The sequence below is a fragment of the Eumetopias jubatus genome, unplaced genomic scaffold (assembly GCF_037043125.1).
Source record: "Eumetopias jubatus isolate StellerSeaLion01/CBP00866 unplaced genomic scaffold, mEumJub1_p1.0 scaffold_17, whole genome shotgun sequence".
Classification (NCBI taxonomy): Eukaryota; Metazoa; Chordata; class Mammalia; order Carnivora; family Otariidae; genus Eumetopias; species Eumetopias jubatus.
In genome coordinates this window covers 5,161,271-5,180,006 of record NW_028274823.1, presented here as the reverse complement: position 1 = coordinate 5,180,006, position 18,736 = coordinate 5,161,271, and the positions used below count along the sequence as shown (strand labels likewise).

The window sequence follows — 18,736 nt, the reverse complement described above, 5'->3', positions numbered from 1 at the left end:
AATATCTATAGAGTACAATTTAGGTGGCAGAAAATTCATATGTATATATGTTTGTTAATGCCTAGGATTCTTCTGGAAGGATAGAGAAGAAACTGGCTACTGACCTTGTATCAGGAGTGGTGAACTGGTTGTCTGGGGAACAAGGAAGTAAGCAAGACTTACCTTTTTCAGTTTCATTTTTAAAAACATTCTGTATTTTGAGCTGTGTGTGTGTATTCCCTATTTTTTAAGCATAATGCTAACTGCCATTTAAATAACATAACCACATAACTTCACTATACATACTAATTGCAAATCAGAACAGCACATAACAGAACTTGAATTGCTACAAATATGTTTAATGTATATAATATTAATATATTTAAAAATCTGTCACTCAGCGCCATTTAAGGTGCTTGCCAAGTGCTAAAGATGCAAAACTGAAGAGGACTCAGCCTCCGGGGAAGCGATCCATGTTGATAACTATAGACCAATGTCATAAGTATTTGAAATAAAGGTGGCATGGGGTACCTGGTTGGCTCAGTTTGTTGAACGTCTGCCTTCAGCTCAGGTCATGACCTTGGGGTCCTAGGATTGAGCCCCACATCAGGCTCCCTGCTCAGCAGGAAGTGTGCTTCTTCTTCCTCTCCCTCTACCCCTCCCCCTTGCTCATGCTCTGTCTCTCTCACTCTCTGTCTCCCAAATAAATAAATAAAATCTTAAAAAAAATAAAATAAAGGTGGCAAATACAGTTACAACCATGACAAAGTGAAAGTTACCAAATGTATCCTCCTGCCATCAAAAAGTATAAGACAGGAGAAAAAAGGATGTGGTAAAGGGTTTTTTGGGGTCAATGGACAGCCATGATCCTTGAGAGGAACAGAACATGCAGATGGGCACATCAACCCCTGCGTGCTGCTGGGGACGCTCTCTGAACCGCCGCGTGGAGAAGTAAACTCACCCAGGGAGCAGCTGTGTTTCAGAGCAGAGGACAGAAATCCAAGTTTGCAGCCAGAAAGCCTGGAATGTTCGAGGCAGGGTACTGAAGCAGAACAAAGCTGTTCAATAAAGCTCTAGCCTTCTTCACAAGAGCCCCTAAAGTCTTCCATCTAATAGCAAGCTGTGCATTATCAGGATGAAACAGTGCATCATCAAGCATCTAGAGGGGGCTGTGAGATAGGAGGGGATTACGGGAGTTCCAATCAGCGAGAGTGGAAAGACCTTGTCCATTGCTTCATACATTCAGCTCAGACCTCAAAAAGGCCATGCCTTAGGACTGGGGCTACTCTAGCTCTGGAGAAAAGGGTTTCTATCTGCATATCCTAACAGAAGGCAAAACTAATCCAGACTCTCAAGCATGTTGCATCCAGCAGACAATTAAAACAGTAGACATGTAAAGGAACAGGAAAATAATCAGGACAAAAAGCATCAGTAGATGCAAAGATGACACCTATGTGAAAATTAGCAAAGAGCTTAGAAGTGCTATTAGAAGTACATTCTTGGGGCGCCTGGGTGGCTCAGTTGGTTAAGCGTCTGCCTTCGGCCCAGGTCATGATCCAGGGGTCCTGGGATCCAGCCCCGCTGTGCGGGGAGCCTGCTTCTCTCTCGCGCTCTGCCTGCAGCTCCCCCTGCTTGTGCTCACTCTCTCTGTCAAATAAATAAATCTTTTTTTTTAAAAAGAAGTACATTCGAGGATTTAAAGGAAAAGATGAATGAATGTGGGAAATCTTGGCAGAGAAATAAAAATTACTTTAAAACCAACCAAATAAAAATTCTATGACCTAAAAATACAATATCTGAAATAAGAAATTCACTGAATGGACGTGAACAGAGAGAGGATTAAGCAGTGCAAAGGAAAAGATCAGTAAACTTAAAGATACAGCAGTAGAAACTATCTCGACTGAAACCCAGAGAAGAGGAAGGACGTAAACGTTTTAAAAGCCTCAGTGACCTGAGGGATAGTATCAGGAGATATCATGTACATATTACTGGAGTCCCAGAAATGGGAGGAGGTGGAAAACATTAAAAAAAATAATGGCTGAAAAATTTCCAAATTTAACGAAAACCGTAAACTTACAAACAAAGAAACACAATCCCAAGTACGACAAATACAAAGAAAACCACACAAAGACATATTTTAATCACATTTCTTTTTTAAAAAGATTTATTTATTTATTTTTGGGGGGAGGGGCAGAGGGAGAGAGAGAGAATCTTCAAGCAGACTCTCCGCTGAGCATGGAGCTCAACATGGGGCTTGATCTCAAGACCCCGAGATCACGACTGAAGCCTAAACCAAGAGTTGGACGCTTAACCAACTGTGCCACCCAGGCGCCCCTTAAATCACATTTCTAAAAAAACAATGAAGAGAATATCTTAAAAGCAAGTAGAGAAACCAGATACGTTACCTAAACTACTGATATAGGTAATAAAGCATGAATCCCCCGCCCCCGCCGAATTTTGCTGTGTGAAGAAACTGAAAGTAAAAAAGTTCCTGCTGTATGATTCCATTTATATGAAGGTCTAGATCAGTTGAAACCACCTAAGGTAATAAGCATCAGAGCAGGGGCTGGTTTGGTGGGAGTGGGGGATTTCCTGGGAAGGAATATAGGGGTATATTCTAGGGTGATGGAAATGTTCATTGTCTGAGTGGGATATGCATTTCACTTTTTATATATTTGTCTTTATTCATAAAATTGTACACATAGGATCTGTTTAATATATGTATATTATTAATCATGAAAAGTAATGCAAGGGAAAAAAGTCAAAATGCTCTGAGCACCTGAAGGAGGGGAAAACTACCTGTTTTTCTGGGATAGCAAAGAAATCTCCTTGCAAAAGTCCCCTTCTCTTGATCTCACTGCTTAATAACCGTTATTACTTGGGCATACCTTGGAAAAAGGGGACAAGGAAGGATATTTGGGTAATGTAAAAATAGAAAGTTTTGTACCCATTGGAGTTATTCATTCTGGCACATTCTAGAGATCAGAAGAGCCATCCTGCATTTCCTCATTATGGGCATGCGTCCTAAAGTCAGTTTTTCTTGCTTGCCCTGCCCTGTAGCCAATCAATCACAAAGACCTTCTGATTTTATCACCTAAAGTCGTGTAATTTTATGTTAATGTCTCTGTAAGACATTTACAAGCAAGCTCCGACGTGGTTTCTATATACCAATTCTTTCTTGTTTATCCTCCTAGAGAGCATTTCTGGCCTGCGTGTTTTTAATTTTAACTGACATCTACCCGGCCCTTATCGTGCAATGAGCATAATCTGGGTTAGCCTGACCTTGAGCCCAAAGCCTCAGTCCCCAAATGAAATAGAAGACAAGATGCAGAACTGTGGTTCATAGTAAGAGTCTTGGGAAAACTGCCCCCAGCCTCCTGCCTATTGAAGGAAGGGAGCTGAAGGGTGTGGTGGAGAGAAGTCCCAGGGAGAGCAAGCCCCAGAGGTCTCCAGGAATGCAGGAAGGGGCTCATTTAGCAAGGGCCGTGCCCTGGGATCCTAAAAGATGAGGGTGGCTCGGTGGTGGTAGGTCCCTGAAGCCCAGGATGAGAATAGGGGAACTGACTCAGGTGTCAACAGGGGCCTTGGGCTGGAGGATGGGAAGCAGAATGGAGAGGGTTAAGAAGGATCTAGGGGCTTCCGTATGGGAATCGGCACAATCCTGGCATCAATGCCTCTGACAACATGCTTGTGTGTGACAGGGATGAATGTCTTCAGACTTTAGAAGAAGTTAAGGGATATTGCTTAATTCCTGGAAGAATCCAACAGAGAGGATGCTACCAGAAGAGAGGAGCCATCTGCCCCTCATCATGTTACCAGGGCTGTTGACTTTCCAGTAGCAGATGTCTGACAAAGGCAACTTGTTTCTCTCTCCTTGCATTACAGACTGTCGCCACAGCCCTGCAGCGTTAACAAGCAAAACTGTGCTCACCAGAGCCTTGAAGGGATGGCCTTCATGTGCACAAGCCAGGCTCTGTAGGCCACCGCAGCCGGCAAACAGAGCTGGGGGATGTCATGGGCTTACCTGGCTCCACCCAACCTGGGCTGCTCCCTGCAGGCACCTGGTGGGGGTGGGGATGCGGATGGCGATGGGGTGGGGGAGCTGCCTGCCCTGCTGGGCTGTAAAGACAAGGCTGCCTGGCGCTGTGTGCCGGGCCCCTCCTCCTCGGATCTGTCAGCCCACACGCTTTCATGGATGCCTCCCGGCTCTCAGGGTTGTGCTAGGAGTGGGAGATGGCGAAGTGATGTGGTCCAGCATGGCGTGGACCATCTTGGAGCTCAAAGCCCTCACACGGGTGGAGGGCCAGAATGACTGCCCAGAAAAAATGAATACATCTCAGAGAAAGCAGAAGCAGACAGGAGTGCGGAGCGATCTTCCAGGGGCAGTCAGTAAGAAGGTGCAAGCCAGGTGCAAAGGGGGACAGTCCAGGTGGGGAAGTGCTGGGCCCCAGCACAGAAGTCACCCTGAGGGATGGAACACAGCGCACAGGGGTGAGGGCTCAGAGCAGCTGAGATGTCAGGCAGGCAGAGCCTCCCAGGAGTTTGGGTTTTATTCTGAATGGAGACTCTTAAGCAAGGGACTGGCCTGACCTGGTTCCATTTGTAAGGGTCCCCCTGGATGGCTGGTAAAGAACGGAGTGTCAGGGAATGAGCCTGAGCTGGGGACCATGGCCATCACAGAAGAGAGGAAGGCAGTGGAGAGGAGAGAAGGGGACACGGTCAAGAGGCATTTCAGAGCTGGGCAGGAGGTGGACTTGGAGGTGAATCAGAGGTGGGGGTAGAGGGAGAGACAGGGATCCTCGGGGAGAAGCTGAGTAAGAGCAAGGCTGGTCTGAGATGGTGGGAGCAGGGGCAGAGCTGGTGGAGAGGAGCTCTGCTTTGTTTGAGTCCCCTGCGTATGGATGGTGTATAAAGCCCGGGAGCAGGACGAGATCCTCTAGAGACAGCTTGGGCAGTGCAGGGAGGGAAAGATGAGTTCAAGATCTCCACTGGTTTCACGGCTCTTTACCCCCTGTGGAAGGGAAGTTGCACTCTGGGCAGGTCCACTGTGGACCATCTCAGCCAGTAGATGCCCATTACTCCCCAGTCTTTTGGGATCTACAGCTCTGCCTGGAACAGCCCCTACCGCCCCAGGAGTCGCCTGCTGGCTACTGACTCCAGGTGGGCTACCAGGACCTCACTGCCACCTACTCACCAGCATTCACAAAGCCGGACGAGTGAGCCCGATAGCAGGGATGGGAGATCCCTCAGGAAGGCCAGGTCTGGGACCAACCCAGAGGGCATAGCACACTGGTTCAGAGCCAAAGGGATGCAACATGCGTCCTCTCTGCCCTTCTGGTGGAACGTTCTTTACTCTGACAGCTCCTTACATAGCTTCCTGGAGTCACCTGGAAAGCAGTCCCCAGAGAGCAGCAGGTCCAGACCCTTCCTAGGAGTCCCTCTTCCTCCAGTGTGTAGGTGTGTTTACCCTTTGCCGGATACCGCCCTCAGGACAATTAAGCCCTTCAACATCCGCGGGGTCACCCCTCTCCCCTCTTTACAGAGGAGGACACCAGCTCAGGAGACTTCACGGTTCTCTCTACTTCTTGGAGCCAGAAGTGGTACAGGGTGCCCTGCACTCCCCTGTATGGACTGCAGGAGCCAAACCTGTCTTCAGCCAGGCCACTTCCTGGTGCCCAGGGCCAAGGCGGGGGTAGGAAGGGCCTTTCCCACATGTAAGAGTGCCTGTCACACCTGTCACCCTCGGTTCGCGCCTGGGTCCTGACAGTGGGGGCCCGGCCAGGGTGTCCCCGGAAGGGGCACCAGCCTGGGAAAACGGATGTCCCGGGCGGTGGGGTGCTTCCCAGCGGGGCGGGCGGCGGGAGTGCGCTCCCCACGCCGGACACCAGGCGTCGCCCCCGCTCCTCGCTGCGCCTGCCCCCGCCCCCCGCCGCGGAGCCGGAGCCGGAGCCCGAGCGGGAGCGGAGGCGGCGGCGGGACCCGGCCGGACAAATTTCCTGCTGGGCTGCGGGAGGCGGGAGGCGGCGCCAGCGGCGCCCGGACCCCGCGGCCTCCGCGCGTCCCCACCACCTTCCTTCGCGCCGGCGGGGACAGAGGGGCGCCCCGGAGGGCGGCGGGCGGGCGCCCGGGAGATGCGGAGCCGCCGTGGCGGCGCGATCGGCGCGACCGGACCGGCCCCCCCGAGGTGAGCGCGCGCGGGGTGCGGGCGGGGGCCGTGCGCCCCTCGGGTGGCCGTGCGCCCCGGGCGGTCGGAACAGGCCGGGGACGCCGCCTCGGCCGCCGCGGCGGGAGGGAGGGGCCGCGCCGGGGTGCCGGGTCCCCGAGCCGGGTCCCTGGCGGCCCCGCGGCGCGCCGGGTGCGGGAGGCGGGGGATGGCGCGACCCTGGTCTCGGCGCTCCCGAACCCCCGCCCGACTTGGCCACCGCCTCGGCAGCTCTCGCGCTCCCCCTCGGGAAACGGGCACAGAGAGCGCGTGTCTGTGGGTGGCGACAGGGACATAGGTGAAGGCGGGCGAGAGCGAGAGGGGGTCCCACGGGGTGTGCTGGGGGCGACACGATGCAGGGGAAGAGACAGGAGCCTTCTGAGAAAGTGACTAGGAGTTGCGCCAACTCTGGGAGGGGCGGGGGCCGCCGTTCGGATGCTGCCCCGAGGGTCCCGCGCCCTCGCCTCTGCAAGGAGGGGCGCGTCGAGTCCGGGAGGGTCTCAGACGTGCTGCGGGGAGGAGCTCCCCGGCGGCGGGCTGGCCGGGCTGGCCCCGACAGGACCGCCAAGATCTGCAGTGTCAGTGGTGTGGGTGACCTGTCAGAGCTCCTGGACCAGAGGTCAGCACGGTGCCACGCCTGCGGACTCCCCGGGACCAAATGGGGAAGGCTGGAAAACCCACGGTAGAGAGGCAGAGCCAAGCCCTGCCAGACCGTGCGGGACCTGACCTAAATTCTTTCTTGGCGTGGCAAACCTTTCTAGAAAGGTTCACGTTCTGCTTGCGGAATTGTATGGATTTGTTTTGAATCAGGACCGCTCCATCTGAGTTTCAATGCGGGAAACTCAAGGAAAGAAGAACGTGGCTCCAAGAAGAACGTGGCTCCGTGCTTGTGTTTTAGAGTGCAAGCCGGTTGAGTTGAATGGTGACCAGCCAAGGATGGTGGCTTGTTTTAGGAATCAGTGGGTCTGTGTTGGGTCAGCTCATGACGCCAGGTGCCCCTTGAGCCAGAGTGCCTGGAGGTCTTTGTGTCCCCAGGATTGATGGAATTCTGTCTCTGTGAAATAAGGACTCCTTCCGGTTTAAACTGTGAGCGGGGGTAGAGGTGGAGGGAGTGTCTCACAAACAATGCACTAAGCCAAAGGACAGCATGACAAGTGGGCATGACCTGGTGGGGTGCCTGCTGTGGCTAAGGCAGGCTCCTGACTGCCATGGCCATCCAGCCTAACTGATACAGGGCAGGGCTTGTGTGCCAGTTGCGTTGGGGTGTGTGCTTTCTGAGCCCTGGCTCTAGGCCTTCAGGGAGGAAAAGGCCAGCTGGTGACATAGGAACAGGCCCAAGATATGGGACTACGCTGTCAGTTAGAGGCCTGTAGTAGCACCCGGCCCTTCCCAGACGTGGCTCTGCCTCTGACTGTGACCTCAGGGACAGGGGTCTTTGTTCACTGGTGTTAGTGATACCTGTGTATCAGTACCCCCCACAAGGAAAAAAAGCAAAACAAAAGCTGGACTCTCCCTGTGTTGATGTGAGCTAGGAGCTGGATTGGTCCCTAGGGAAGGCCAGGTCGTTGGATGAATCGATGGTTTTAGATTTGAAAACATACCAAAACCTATCACATCGACCCCCTGCGCCAAATCAGTTGTGAGAAGTGGATGAGGGAATGACTGTCACCGTGACGCTTCTGGGACCCTTGGAGGCCCAGAGTGAGTATGAAGCAGTGTAGCCTCGTGCCCAGAGGCCACTTCTCACATGTGTGTGCAAATCATCAACCTCTTAGAGGGGCTGCAGCAGCCGTGGGGGTGGGGGTGGGGGCTGAAGGTGCCTTGGAGGGGCATATGGAAGGCGGATGCCTGAGGAATCCACAGCAGTTGCCAGGTGGTTAGTAATGAAGCTGGAATGAGTTTCAATTGGTCAAAACATATGTCTCCTTCACACTACGCCGCCATTGGTCCACTTGGCTCTGTCTCACTGCTGTCATCATAGTCTAAGATACCCCTTTTCTCAAAACTCCCTCCTTGCAGGTCAGAGGTGAGTTTCCCAGTCCAAACCACTCCTCAGTAACTCTCACACCCAGCTGCCCCCTTGACGTTTCTCCTGGAATATCCACTGCCCCAACTCAACAGTTCCCAAAGTCAAACCTGTGCTCCCCTGACCCCCACCAGCCCAACACTTTCCCACTGTTTTCCCACCTTATCCATCTGATCAGACCAGCCTCCCCACTGCTATGGAAAGAGAGACTGGATTATAGTTTCCCTGAGGACACTAATGTATCCTTAGCATCCAGCCAAGCACCTGCCAGTAGGCTTGTCACAACTGTCATTGGGCAGATGAACATATGACCAAGTGAAACATTCTAGGAGCTCCTCTTCTGAAGTAGATGAATTTGTGTCTCTTTAGTGGATGTTGTGGTTGGTAGGCAGCCGCACGTTTCCGTTGTAGATTGGACTGGATCATGGAGAGATGAGAGAGGTCCCTTTAGGGCTTATGTTGCCAATTCTTCTGGTGATGCTGAACACATGTCCCGAAATGACTGAGCTGGACCAGAGAGACTCCAAATGACCTCTAGGAGGCAGTTTTGGGAGCAGTGAGGGAATGCCACGAACCCCCCATTCCTTTACTAGAGTTACACTTTCAGAGCTTCTGCGATCAAAATAGAAACAGATGTATCCCTTAGGATAAAGACCAGCCTTCTTAATATTTGATTATCACTAAGAAAAAAACTGTGTGTTTCAAGAACATCTCTAGTTCTTTTGGTGGGCTCTGTCCTGGTGAACCAATGGCTCACTGCTCCCTGAAGGCACCCCCATGGTTTCCAGATCCTCCGAGGTAGAGCCTTCTCAGGCCCCTGCTCTGAATCTCCTTCCCCTTCTTCTCCATCTTAGAAACTCCTGTTCACACCTCACAGCCCACTTCAAATGCCTCAGGCTCCTCAAAGCCTTCCTGACCCCTCTACCTAAGAAAATCTCTCTTCCCTTTGGTTCCATAGAAAGTTAACTGTACCTGTCCTAGAGCACTTATCAGATTCTATTTTGTGTCCACTTGATTTTTTCAAATAGCTTCTCTCTTCTACCAGGTGGTCAATGCTTTTAGGGTAGAAGATGTATCTTTGAGAGTTTGCACTGGGAGTTGAGGTATGGATTGACATAAACCCTGGCTCCGGTGTGACCTTGGCCAAGCTATTCGAATTTGATGCCTTAGTGTTCTCCTGTGTAGAGTGGGAGTGATAATATCTACTTCACATGGCTATTTTGAGAGTGACAGGTGGTACATATAAAGTATAAGGCAGATGACTGGCACTCAGTAAATTGTATCAGGCTAAAACCCCTAAAACACCTGAAGTTGTGCACTGCATGCGTTAGGAACCAGTGAAATGTAAATGAGTAAATTAACAAAGTCAGAACTCACATTAATAGATATGTTTTGCTTGCCATCCAAAGCACTATGTCAAATCAATAAGGTGTGACATGTTAACTAACTTTATTTTTTGCATGATAATTTGAATGATTATGGAAATTTTGTGTGATTGAGTATTTTAATCTCATAATGCCACCACTTACCTGTGCTCCAAGAACAAGTCCATTGTTTAGCATGCACCATCCAATCTTTGGTATTAGAGTGGTTTATGAGGCAGAAATGCAATTTTTTATGCATATTAACCTGTGCTCGTGGACTGAATTAAACCAGTCTGTGGGTGAGACAACACAAAAGTGAGCTAAACCAGAGCCAAGAAGCAGGGTGGGCTGGAACCGGATGTGTAGACCCCAGGGTCAGAAGAACGACTTCTAGACGAGAGCATACAAGCAATGGAGCTGGGGACTGCCCCTGAAACATTCACAGCTTAGCACTGCTTACCTTCACAGGGGGAAGTGTGGCAACGGACCATCTCCGAGCCCCTCCTAGCTCCCGCGCACCGACCTATCTCACCCTCCATGGCTGCTGCAGGCATCCTGTGGACTCTGCAGGCCTCAGTCCATGGCTGGGGCTGCCTCCCATTCCCAGCTCATCCCCTCAGCCACATCTCCCTCCACTCTGGGTACCGGATCTACCTAAAGGAAGATGTGGCTCGTGGGTACATTTAGCAGGCTTGTATTTCAAATACTGACCCCAGAGCTCCCAAAAGTTTATTTTGAAGGGTGAGCTTCTCATTATTTTGTCACCTGTATTTTTTGCCCAAAGCAGAGTGCTGGATGATATTCTAGCTGGTTGGGGTGTTGGACAAGCCACATCCGAGCTAATATGGTTTCACTAATTTTATTAATCCTCAAGCAGACGCAGGTGCACGGTGGCCGGGGCTTCTGCAGGATGCGGGCTGGGAGATCCCTAGTTTGGGGATTACCGAGCCAGCTTGCTTTTCTTCTCTTGGTCTGGCTGCTGTTTCCCAAATGTCATTTGTCAAGGTCCGCCCCATCCAGGGGCTCTATCAGGGGTTCTGATGTGGTTCACAGCCTCTTTGAACTTGAACGGCACCCGGCTCCAAGCCAGAAATGTGGGCATTATGCCTTTGTTTCAACTACACAGATACTTCAAAAGGGCTGATCATGCTTACGAAATAGAAAAATTTTAACACTGTGTTTCAGGCCAACAACTTCTCTATCTGTTCCCCATGAAATAGGAACCGAATACATATTTTTAAAGGATGTCTATTTTAGAATATCTGTCCGATACAAATCAAGACCCTCTGACTCATATAGCCCACGAGTGTATATTGTATGAGAGAGCCAAAAAGGTGAAAAAAAAGTCTTCTTTCGCCCGGAAACAAATAATAAACTCCTTCAGGAGGTGAGGAACAGTTTGCAGGAAAAAAAAAAAATGGTCCTTGTTTATGTGCTAACAGCCTGAAGTGTTTTTCTGGACAAGTATTTTGATGTCAGTGTTTCTTGGTTGAAGAATGAAGAATTGATAGGAAAACTTGTCTAGACCCCAGGCTCGGGTTCTGGCACCACTAAGTTTGATCCAGCAGGTGGGCTCATACTGGAATGGGTGTTCAGCGTTCAGCCGTGCTCCCGAGGCCTGGGCTTGGCTGCATGGTCCTCTTCTGGGAGGGAGGGATGCCTGCTTGTTGCCTGGGACTCACAGGGCATCCAGCACTTGTACGTGAAGTGTAGATGGGGGAGGATGGAAGTGCTAGATGGGCGTGGGGGCCTTGCAGGGACCAGTGGAGGATGCGGCTTGCTGAAGGCTCTCCCTGTGCGGATTTTACTTTGAATACCAGCAACAAATCTAAAAAAGAGGATTTTGCCTCTCAGAACTAGGTTCCCAGTCCCAGGCTCAGAATACAGACTTTGGAGCAGAGGGATGGGTTCAGATTGGGGCTCATGGCACTGAGGCTTTGGACAAGTGACCGACCCTTTCGCAGTGTGATTTCTTGTCTCTCTAATGGGGAAGTGACACTTCCCAGACAGGGTTGTCGTGTGGCTGGATTGAGGTCACGTGTAGGGAGCCCAGCCTAGAGCTTGCCAATCGCTCAGTGGCCTGCTACTGTGCCCGGAGTCTAGGGGTGGCCGGCCTACGGTCAAAGGGTTGGCATGATCTGGGCTCTGATTCCTTCTTTGCCACACTTGCTTTGTCCTCAAGGCAAGTCACTTAATTTCCATTCTATAAATGCAGACATAATTTTTGGTTATTAATGTCAGTAAATCTATTTGGACATTTCCAGCTGAACATTAGTCACTGATTTTTGTACTAGGGAGCAAATTAGTTCCATTTTTCTCCTCACCCAAGATTTCAGAGTGTCCTATCACATGGCTGCTTGATTACAATGTATTATTCGAAGTGACCTTTGTACAAAGCCTTTTTATTTTGTTTCTCACTCCAAAAGGACTTTGCATTTTTCAGGCTGTGTCTCGACTTTCGTGGGTCTGTTCCGTTGGCTTTGGGCAGACTTGGCCCTGACTCCTTTGCCAACACACTTGAGTGCCCTTGGAGGGTGAGGGCGCATCCGTCGGCACAGAGCCTGGGGAAGTGGGAGCTCCTGTCCGGCAGGTTCCTCGTTAAACTGCGGGCGCTCTGGTCTTTCCTTTTTTCTCCAGTTCAAAAGGCCAGCCTCAAAGGTGAACACCCACTTGCCTGATTTGATGTCATGGCCCTGAGGCCAGCCCCTCCCTCACCCCCCCCCCCCGCTTGTCTGGATTCTTGTCATGGGATAAAGCCTTTATTTTGTTGTGTGAAATATGGCATAGGTGGAAATCCCTCCATGGGAAAGGCTGTGTCCTCAGAGTGGGCTCACGTTTGAGCTCCAGTGCTGACGCACTTCCTGTTGGGGGGCTCGGGGTGAAGGCTTGAAGGAGGCAGACGAGGAGAAGGGCAGAGTGTGTCACAAAACACACCTTCAGTGATAAGGCCGGGCTCTTTTTGAGGGAAGATGGGATAGGTCTTTGGAGACCCCATGTTTTCCTGTGGAGACAAAGTAGATCCTCCCTACAGAAGCTCTGGCTCATTTTCTAGATTACAGAAACAGGTGCTAGTGAATTAAGCTAAGAGGTCAGTATTCAGCAGAACCATTCCTACAGATGTCCATGTTTTTTCCCAGAGCTTTCCTGTCTACAGCACACTTCTCCACTGATGTACATACAGAAGAGGAAGTAAGAGAGGAGAGACAGCGACAGAGACACAGAGAGACAAAGAGAGACAAAGAGAGACATACAGAGATAGAGACCCACAGACAGAGATAAAGACAGAGATACAGCGGGAGAGACACAGAGAGACTCGTGGATACTGAGGTTTTCTCTTTTGATTTTTGTCATCTGCGCTACCTCCAAATTCCCTTTCAACCCAGAGTGGGAGCTGGATCCTAGACATGTGTGGTCCAGAGTTACAGGTCAGGGTGTGGCCTGGGACAGTTTCAGACGGCAAAGGGGTGGCATCAGCCCGTAGAGCTAATATTCAGACCCAAACACTGAGTCTCTAAGGCACAAGCTCTCCCACAATGACAGGATAAAATTGGTATGAACGGACAAAAGCCAGAAAATTTGTGTCTCTTTATTACATTCAGGGATTTACAGCAACTCTATCTGGGCTAACAAAATGTTGCCTTAGGGCACCTGCATTAATGACTAGAAACCATGCAAATGCTCTTCCAAAGAGATTAGAATATTCCAGCTTCTTAAACAGGTAAAGATAAGCCCCCTTGTGATCTTGGCTGCCCTAAGACTTTTGCTAATCAAACAGAAACTGGCTTTTGCTGCCACATTAATTCAAGTCATCCCCAAACCTGCGTTGTTACAAGTAAAATTACTCTTATAATTAGCGCTTGTTTTTTTTTTTTTTTTTTTTTTTTTCAGAATGTGGTTTTTCTGGCTCTGGGAGTAGCTTTGGTTTCATAAACAGCTGAATGTTTGAGTACTGGATGTAAAAATACTTTGAAACAGGAACCCAACCCCGTCCTTAATTTTGAAGTGAGGTTGACTCAGCAGTCTGTTTCCCCAAGCTTGTGGCAGCACTTTATTAAGTGCATCAGTAATTCAATAAATTACTTTTTGCTAATGTTGCGAACCTCAGCTAAAGTTCAGTCTTCTATTGGAGATGTTATCAGTCTGCCCATTTAGATTCCTTTAAGCAAAGTCCTAATTTTGGCCCAATGTCACATAAGAATGCAAGAGCCAGAAATTTAATAATTTTGTACTGCATCGTGCCAAGCTAGGCTCGCTCTGAGCTAGCCAACAATATTCTTTCAAAGGATATTTCTTCGTTTTCATCAAATGTGTGTTGTATTTACAAGAGTCTGTAAGGTCATTTAGAAGGGACAGTTAGAGATGTTAAACATGTGTTGAGTGCCTACAGTGTATGTGCTCTGCGTTTAGTAGTGAAGTGACAAAAAAAAGTCACAATGCCTGTCCTATGGGTGTTCCATGTCCATGGGAGGCAGAACTCGTCACTTCCAGGGTGTGTTAAATGTAATGCTGGCTGCAGAGGTGGGCATGTGGAGGGGGTCCTAGAGGGGCTTCACCAGGCAGAACAGGCTTGGTTTTCAACGCTATTTTCTTAGCAACAAACAGGGCTAGAACATTCAAGACAGAGGGGCTCCCATGTGCTTGCCCAGCAGTGAGGAGTAGTCTGGAGAGCAGAGGTGTCGGGGTGGAGCTGGAGCCTGGGGATGGAGGGGATGAGACAAAAGGGTTGGAAAATCTGGAAATCTCCAAACACTTGTAAGCCATTGAGGAGCATGGGTCTGCTTGATGGACCAGTAGTTCTTAACCTGTTTGGAATCATGGCCACCTTGGAGATTCTGAGGAAGACTGCAAATTCATTCTGTAGCAAAATGCATGTGTGCACACAGGCTTTCTGGTTTGGTTTGGTTTGGTTTGGTTTTTACGGTTTCAACAAAGTCTTGCCTGACCAAAGCCCCACAGTTTTCGGCTCTTGAGACTGCATGCATCTGGACCAGATGCAGATTTAAGAGATGATGATGGTCTCATCTCATGGGCTGAATTTTAGGTGGCTTAGGGGAGCCAAATGGACTTCTCGAATACAGACAGTTGACTTTACTAGGGACTCTTCAACCTGGCTGGGACAATGTCCGTGCTTCACTGTGCTAACCATTCTAATTTTTCTTATTAAAACTTTGGTTACCGTGTACATTCCTGGGTATTGGACAGTATTCCCAATACAGTAACATGGAACAGGTCGTTTGATAATGGCTTTTGTCATCAGAAGAGCCAGCTCATAGGAAGCGGGGTAAGAATGGGCTCATGAACCCCTTGTTGTTGGCCACCGTTGGCCTCTGATAGGTCCACACTCATTTCTAGTTATTTCTTAATAACCTTGCTCATATGTTTTTAGGTAACTGAAAATATGTATTCTGTACAAGCTTTTCAGTTTACCAAAAACCAAAGCGAGTTCTACCTTTTCACCTTAGATCGACTCTCTGAGGTTTGGCGGACAATTTGACTCAGTGTTGAGTCTGAGTGTGTCACCACCTGTGATGAGGGGCCTGAGACCTGCCCAGGGTCACACTCTCTGCTGCAGGCACCACTGTCCTGACCCAGATGAGCCTCTTTTCCTGTCCTCGCTGCCTCGGTGGACAGACGCCCTCATCCTCCCTGGAGGATGAGTGTGTCTGACACACTCTCTCTCTGTGTGTGTGTGGGGGGTGTCTCAGGACATGGAGGCCCCTCATCCACTTCCATGAGATGAATGCCCACCTTATTTGTCTGTTTGGGTGGAAGTGCATTCTAACCTGGAGCAGGACCCAAAGGTGAGATGTTACTAGCTCACTGCTGTGCATCTATCTCTCGACTGCTTGGCCGGTGTCACACAGGCCTGTTCTTTTGGGTATGGTTTCTGCCTGGCAAATTGCTTCCGGCGGGTATTTTAGAAGCCTGTCGCATGTGTATGTCTTATGTGTAGCGTGGTTTTGTTTAGCAAGTGATTTATTATTTGTTACATAGAAATGCATATCCTGAATGGATGGTCAGTGGCAGGCAGAAATCGATGACATCGATTCTGGTTATTCTCCTTTGTAATAGATTCTGTTGTTTTGCATACGGCAGTGATCTGTAAGAGTTTTGAGGAGATGATGCTTTCTTTCCTGGCTTGTCATCTTGGCAGGTGGAGCAGCCTCAGACCCGGCTGGGGCTGCAGGTCTCGGGAGCAGACTATGCGAACGCTGCACTACATGCAGCAGGCCCCCCCCCCCTTCTGTCTGTGCAGGTGGCGGGACTGGGCAGACAGCATGAGCATCCCTGACCCCTTTGTTGTGACCTAACATCATTTTAAAAATTCAGACCTGGGAGCCACCAAGTCTGTGGACACACAAAGCCCATAGTAGTGCCATCAGCCCTCCCTTCTCCAGGTCCGATATTTGGGGAGGGGGGTGGTCATGGCAGTAAATAAAGCAATAGCTGTGATGATACTAGTAACCACTGTACGATTGAGCCGTTGCTCTGGACCGGGCCTACTCCCAGTGCTTTCGTATGTGAATTCGCTATGCAGACAGCAACGTGCGAGGCCAGGGTAGCACTGGGCTTGCTCTGGAAAAGAGGGAATGCAGGCCCAGAGGGGGCAGGGCAGGGTGGGGACTGAAACTCACAGAGGGACCGGGTGGTCCCCAACGTAGAGGAAAGGTGCGGGGGGCGCATGGGGCCTTTCGGGGAGGTGGACCCCAGCTTCGCTCAGGGAGCACAGTGATGGGAGGACACCCAGCCTTCCTGGGAAAGGTCTCCATCTGAGGAGGGCCGAGGCCCCATCTCGGGGCTGGGGGAGGCCATGGAGGGCGCTGAGGAGGGAGGGACTGGCGTGCAGGATGGATGGGGATGGGCTGGGAGAGCAGAGCTGGGCCAGAACAGGCTCTCTGGTGCTCTCTTCTGGCAGGTCGTGCATCAGAGTCACAGGGGAGGTCCCAGAGCACCGTGGGTATGTGCAGTGGGGTTGGGGAGCTGCATGTCTTACAAAGCCCCCCGCCCCGGGAATCCCAACACCAGGGTGGAGAATGATGGGGCTTTCACAGGGGCCCAGGAATGAGGTCAGGACTTTCCACCATGGGGGTGGTCAGGAGGGAGGCATCGGCGCCTCGCAGGGCCAGCTAACACACTGAATGGTGCCGACAGCTCTTAGAACCCAAGCCATCGGGAAGGGACCAACTGAGTGTCCCAACCGAAAGAGACTTCTGTCCTGGCAAGTCTCCTGTGCGCTCTGCTTTCTTGCAAGCTCCTGCTCAGGCCCCTTTTGTCCTAGCAGAGAGCTGTTGTTAGATAACCTGCCACGTGGTGTTAGTGCCTTCACGAGGGCCGGTTCAAAGGGTTGCTTTTATTTTTATTTAAAGATTTTATTTAGTTATTTGAAAGAGAGAGAGTGTGCACGTGCAAGAGTGGGGGTGGGGGGAAGGGGCAGAGGGAGGGGGAGAAGCAGACTCCCTGATGAACAGGGAGCCTGACATGGGGCTTCAGGGATCCATCCCAGGACCCCTGGATCATGACCTGAGCTAAAGGCAGATGCTTAACCAACTGTGCCCCCCAGGCGTCCCCAAAGGGTGGCTTTTAAAAGGAGGACAGCTTGGGGCAGACGAGGCCTAAACCAAAGAGGCAGAGAGCTGAGGTCGGGCCACGGTGGTGGCTGTTACTCCCAGCAGGCTCCTAGCCACGGGAGAGGCTGGTGTGGTCATTGACATGACGCCCATTCATTCATTCAGTCGTTCGGCAGATACCAGTGGGAGACTTGCCGGGGATGGGGAACAAAATCCACAGGTCCTGCTCTGCATCTTTCCCCGGGGCCTGGCCTTCCATGTCTGGCTGTGCATCTGCCCCTGTGATTCCCCTGGAAGCCTGGCAGTGCCCAGCTCAGGCTTGTTGTAGAAACGGTGTGTAGTGAGCGGGCCGGGGGCACCCATCGTGGGTGGCCCTGAGGTCCTCGGGTCATCCAGGGGGGACCGAGAAGGCCTTTTGTGCTGGGACCCGCACCCTGTTCCCGATTGTGCAGATCCTGACCGGTGTGTGTTCACCCGGGGCCCTCTTGCCACTGAGGTGCTCATGACCGAGTGGCTGCCCTCAGAGCAAGCCGGTGAAACCTGAGTGTGGGGCCCTTTTGCCGGCTCTCCGGCTGTCTTGTGGTCAGCATGCATTCCTGTGATTCTCCTGGCTTTAGCATACAAAAGAGACCAAGGCCAAGGTGGGCTGGCAGCAGCATCATATAGACAGGGTGGCTGTGGGGCCGTGGTCGGGGCCTGTCCTCTCCCTGGCTCCCCTCCCTCCTTCCCACTCCCCCTCCTCTCTCTGGTTTTCCCCATTCACAGCCTCACCGCTAGGGCTTCTTCTTCCAGAACCCCAGACCCCGCCGAGCTCCCGCTCCTGCAGACAGAACACTGGAGTTGTTGGGGTGACTGCCGCGACCCCAGACCCTGGCCCCAGTGGCACCGGCCATGGCTCTGCCAGCAGCCGTGGCCGCCTCGTGCCCTGGCGCCTTTCCCACCCTGCACTCCTGCCCGGGCCAGAGGCCTCGAGAGCGGGTACTTCGCCCGTCAGAGCCGCGGGCATGCCATTCTTCTGAAATGAGTAATAGCGAAGCTAGTCCAAGAAATAGCCAGTGTTTTCTCCCTGCTGTTGCCCAGGCTCAAGGAGATGATCCAATTGCCTCATCGCGTGACGAGTCCGGGGGACAGGGAGTCGGGGTCCCTGACCCCTAGCGCCCAGGGCGAGGGCTGCAGGTCTGTGAAGAACAGGACGATGGAATGATTTGCCCGGTTTGCCTCTGATTGAAAATCATTTTGAATCCGTTTGAGGGGCTCTGTAGAGAGATTCTGCTTTGAGCAAAGTAGACTTTGCTCACAATCTCTGTTGGCGTGGCAATCTTTCTCTAAAGTGGTGTCCAAGCCACAGGCATTTCACTTGTGGGTATCTCTGGCAGGAGCTGCAGGGGCCTGGGGAGGGAGTGAACGTCCGGAAGTCCCGCCTACGTCCGGGCGCTCCTTCCCCGCCGCCTGATTTCTGGTGGGTGCACGCTGAGCCCCATGAAGTCGCAGAGCAGGGCCCAGTGACTCGGTGTGAACACTGCCTTGTCTGGCTGCAGGGGGTGACTTCTCTGTGGGAGGGCTCCAGCGCCTTTTGGCGGGCGGAGTTGAAACACTG

At 51.3% G+C, this 18,736-nt stretch overlaps 1 protein-coding gene across 1 annotated transcript in view; it reads left to right on the top strand.

Annotated features, from left to right (window-relative positions):
• The first annotated feature begins 5,944 nt into the window (after positions 1-5,944).
• PTPRE (protein tyrosine phosphatase receptor type E) overlaps positions 5,945-18,736 on the top strand; it is a 151,635-nt gene continuing 138,843 nt past the window's right edge. Inside the window, exon 1 of the mRNA XM_028120030.2 lies at positions 5,945-6,163. The gene's annotated coding sequence lies outside the window, so the exon portion shown is untranslated. The remainder of the gene's footprint in view (positions 6,164-18,736) is intronic.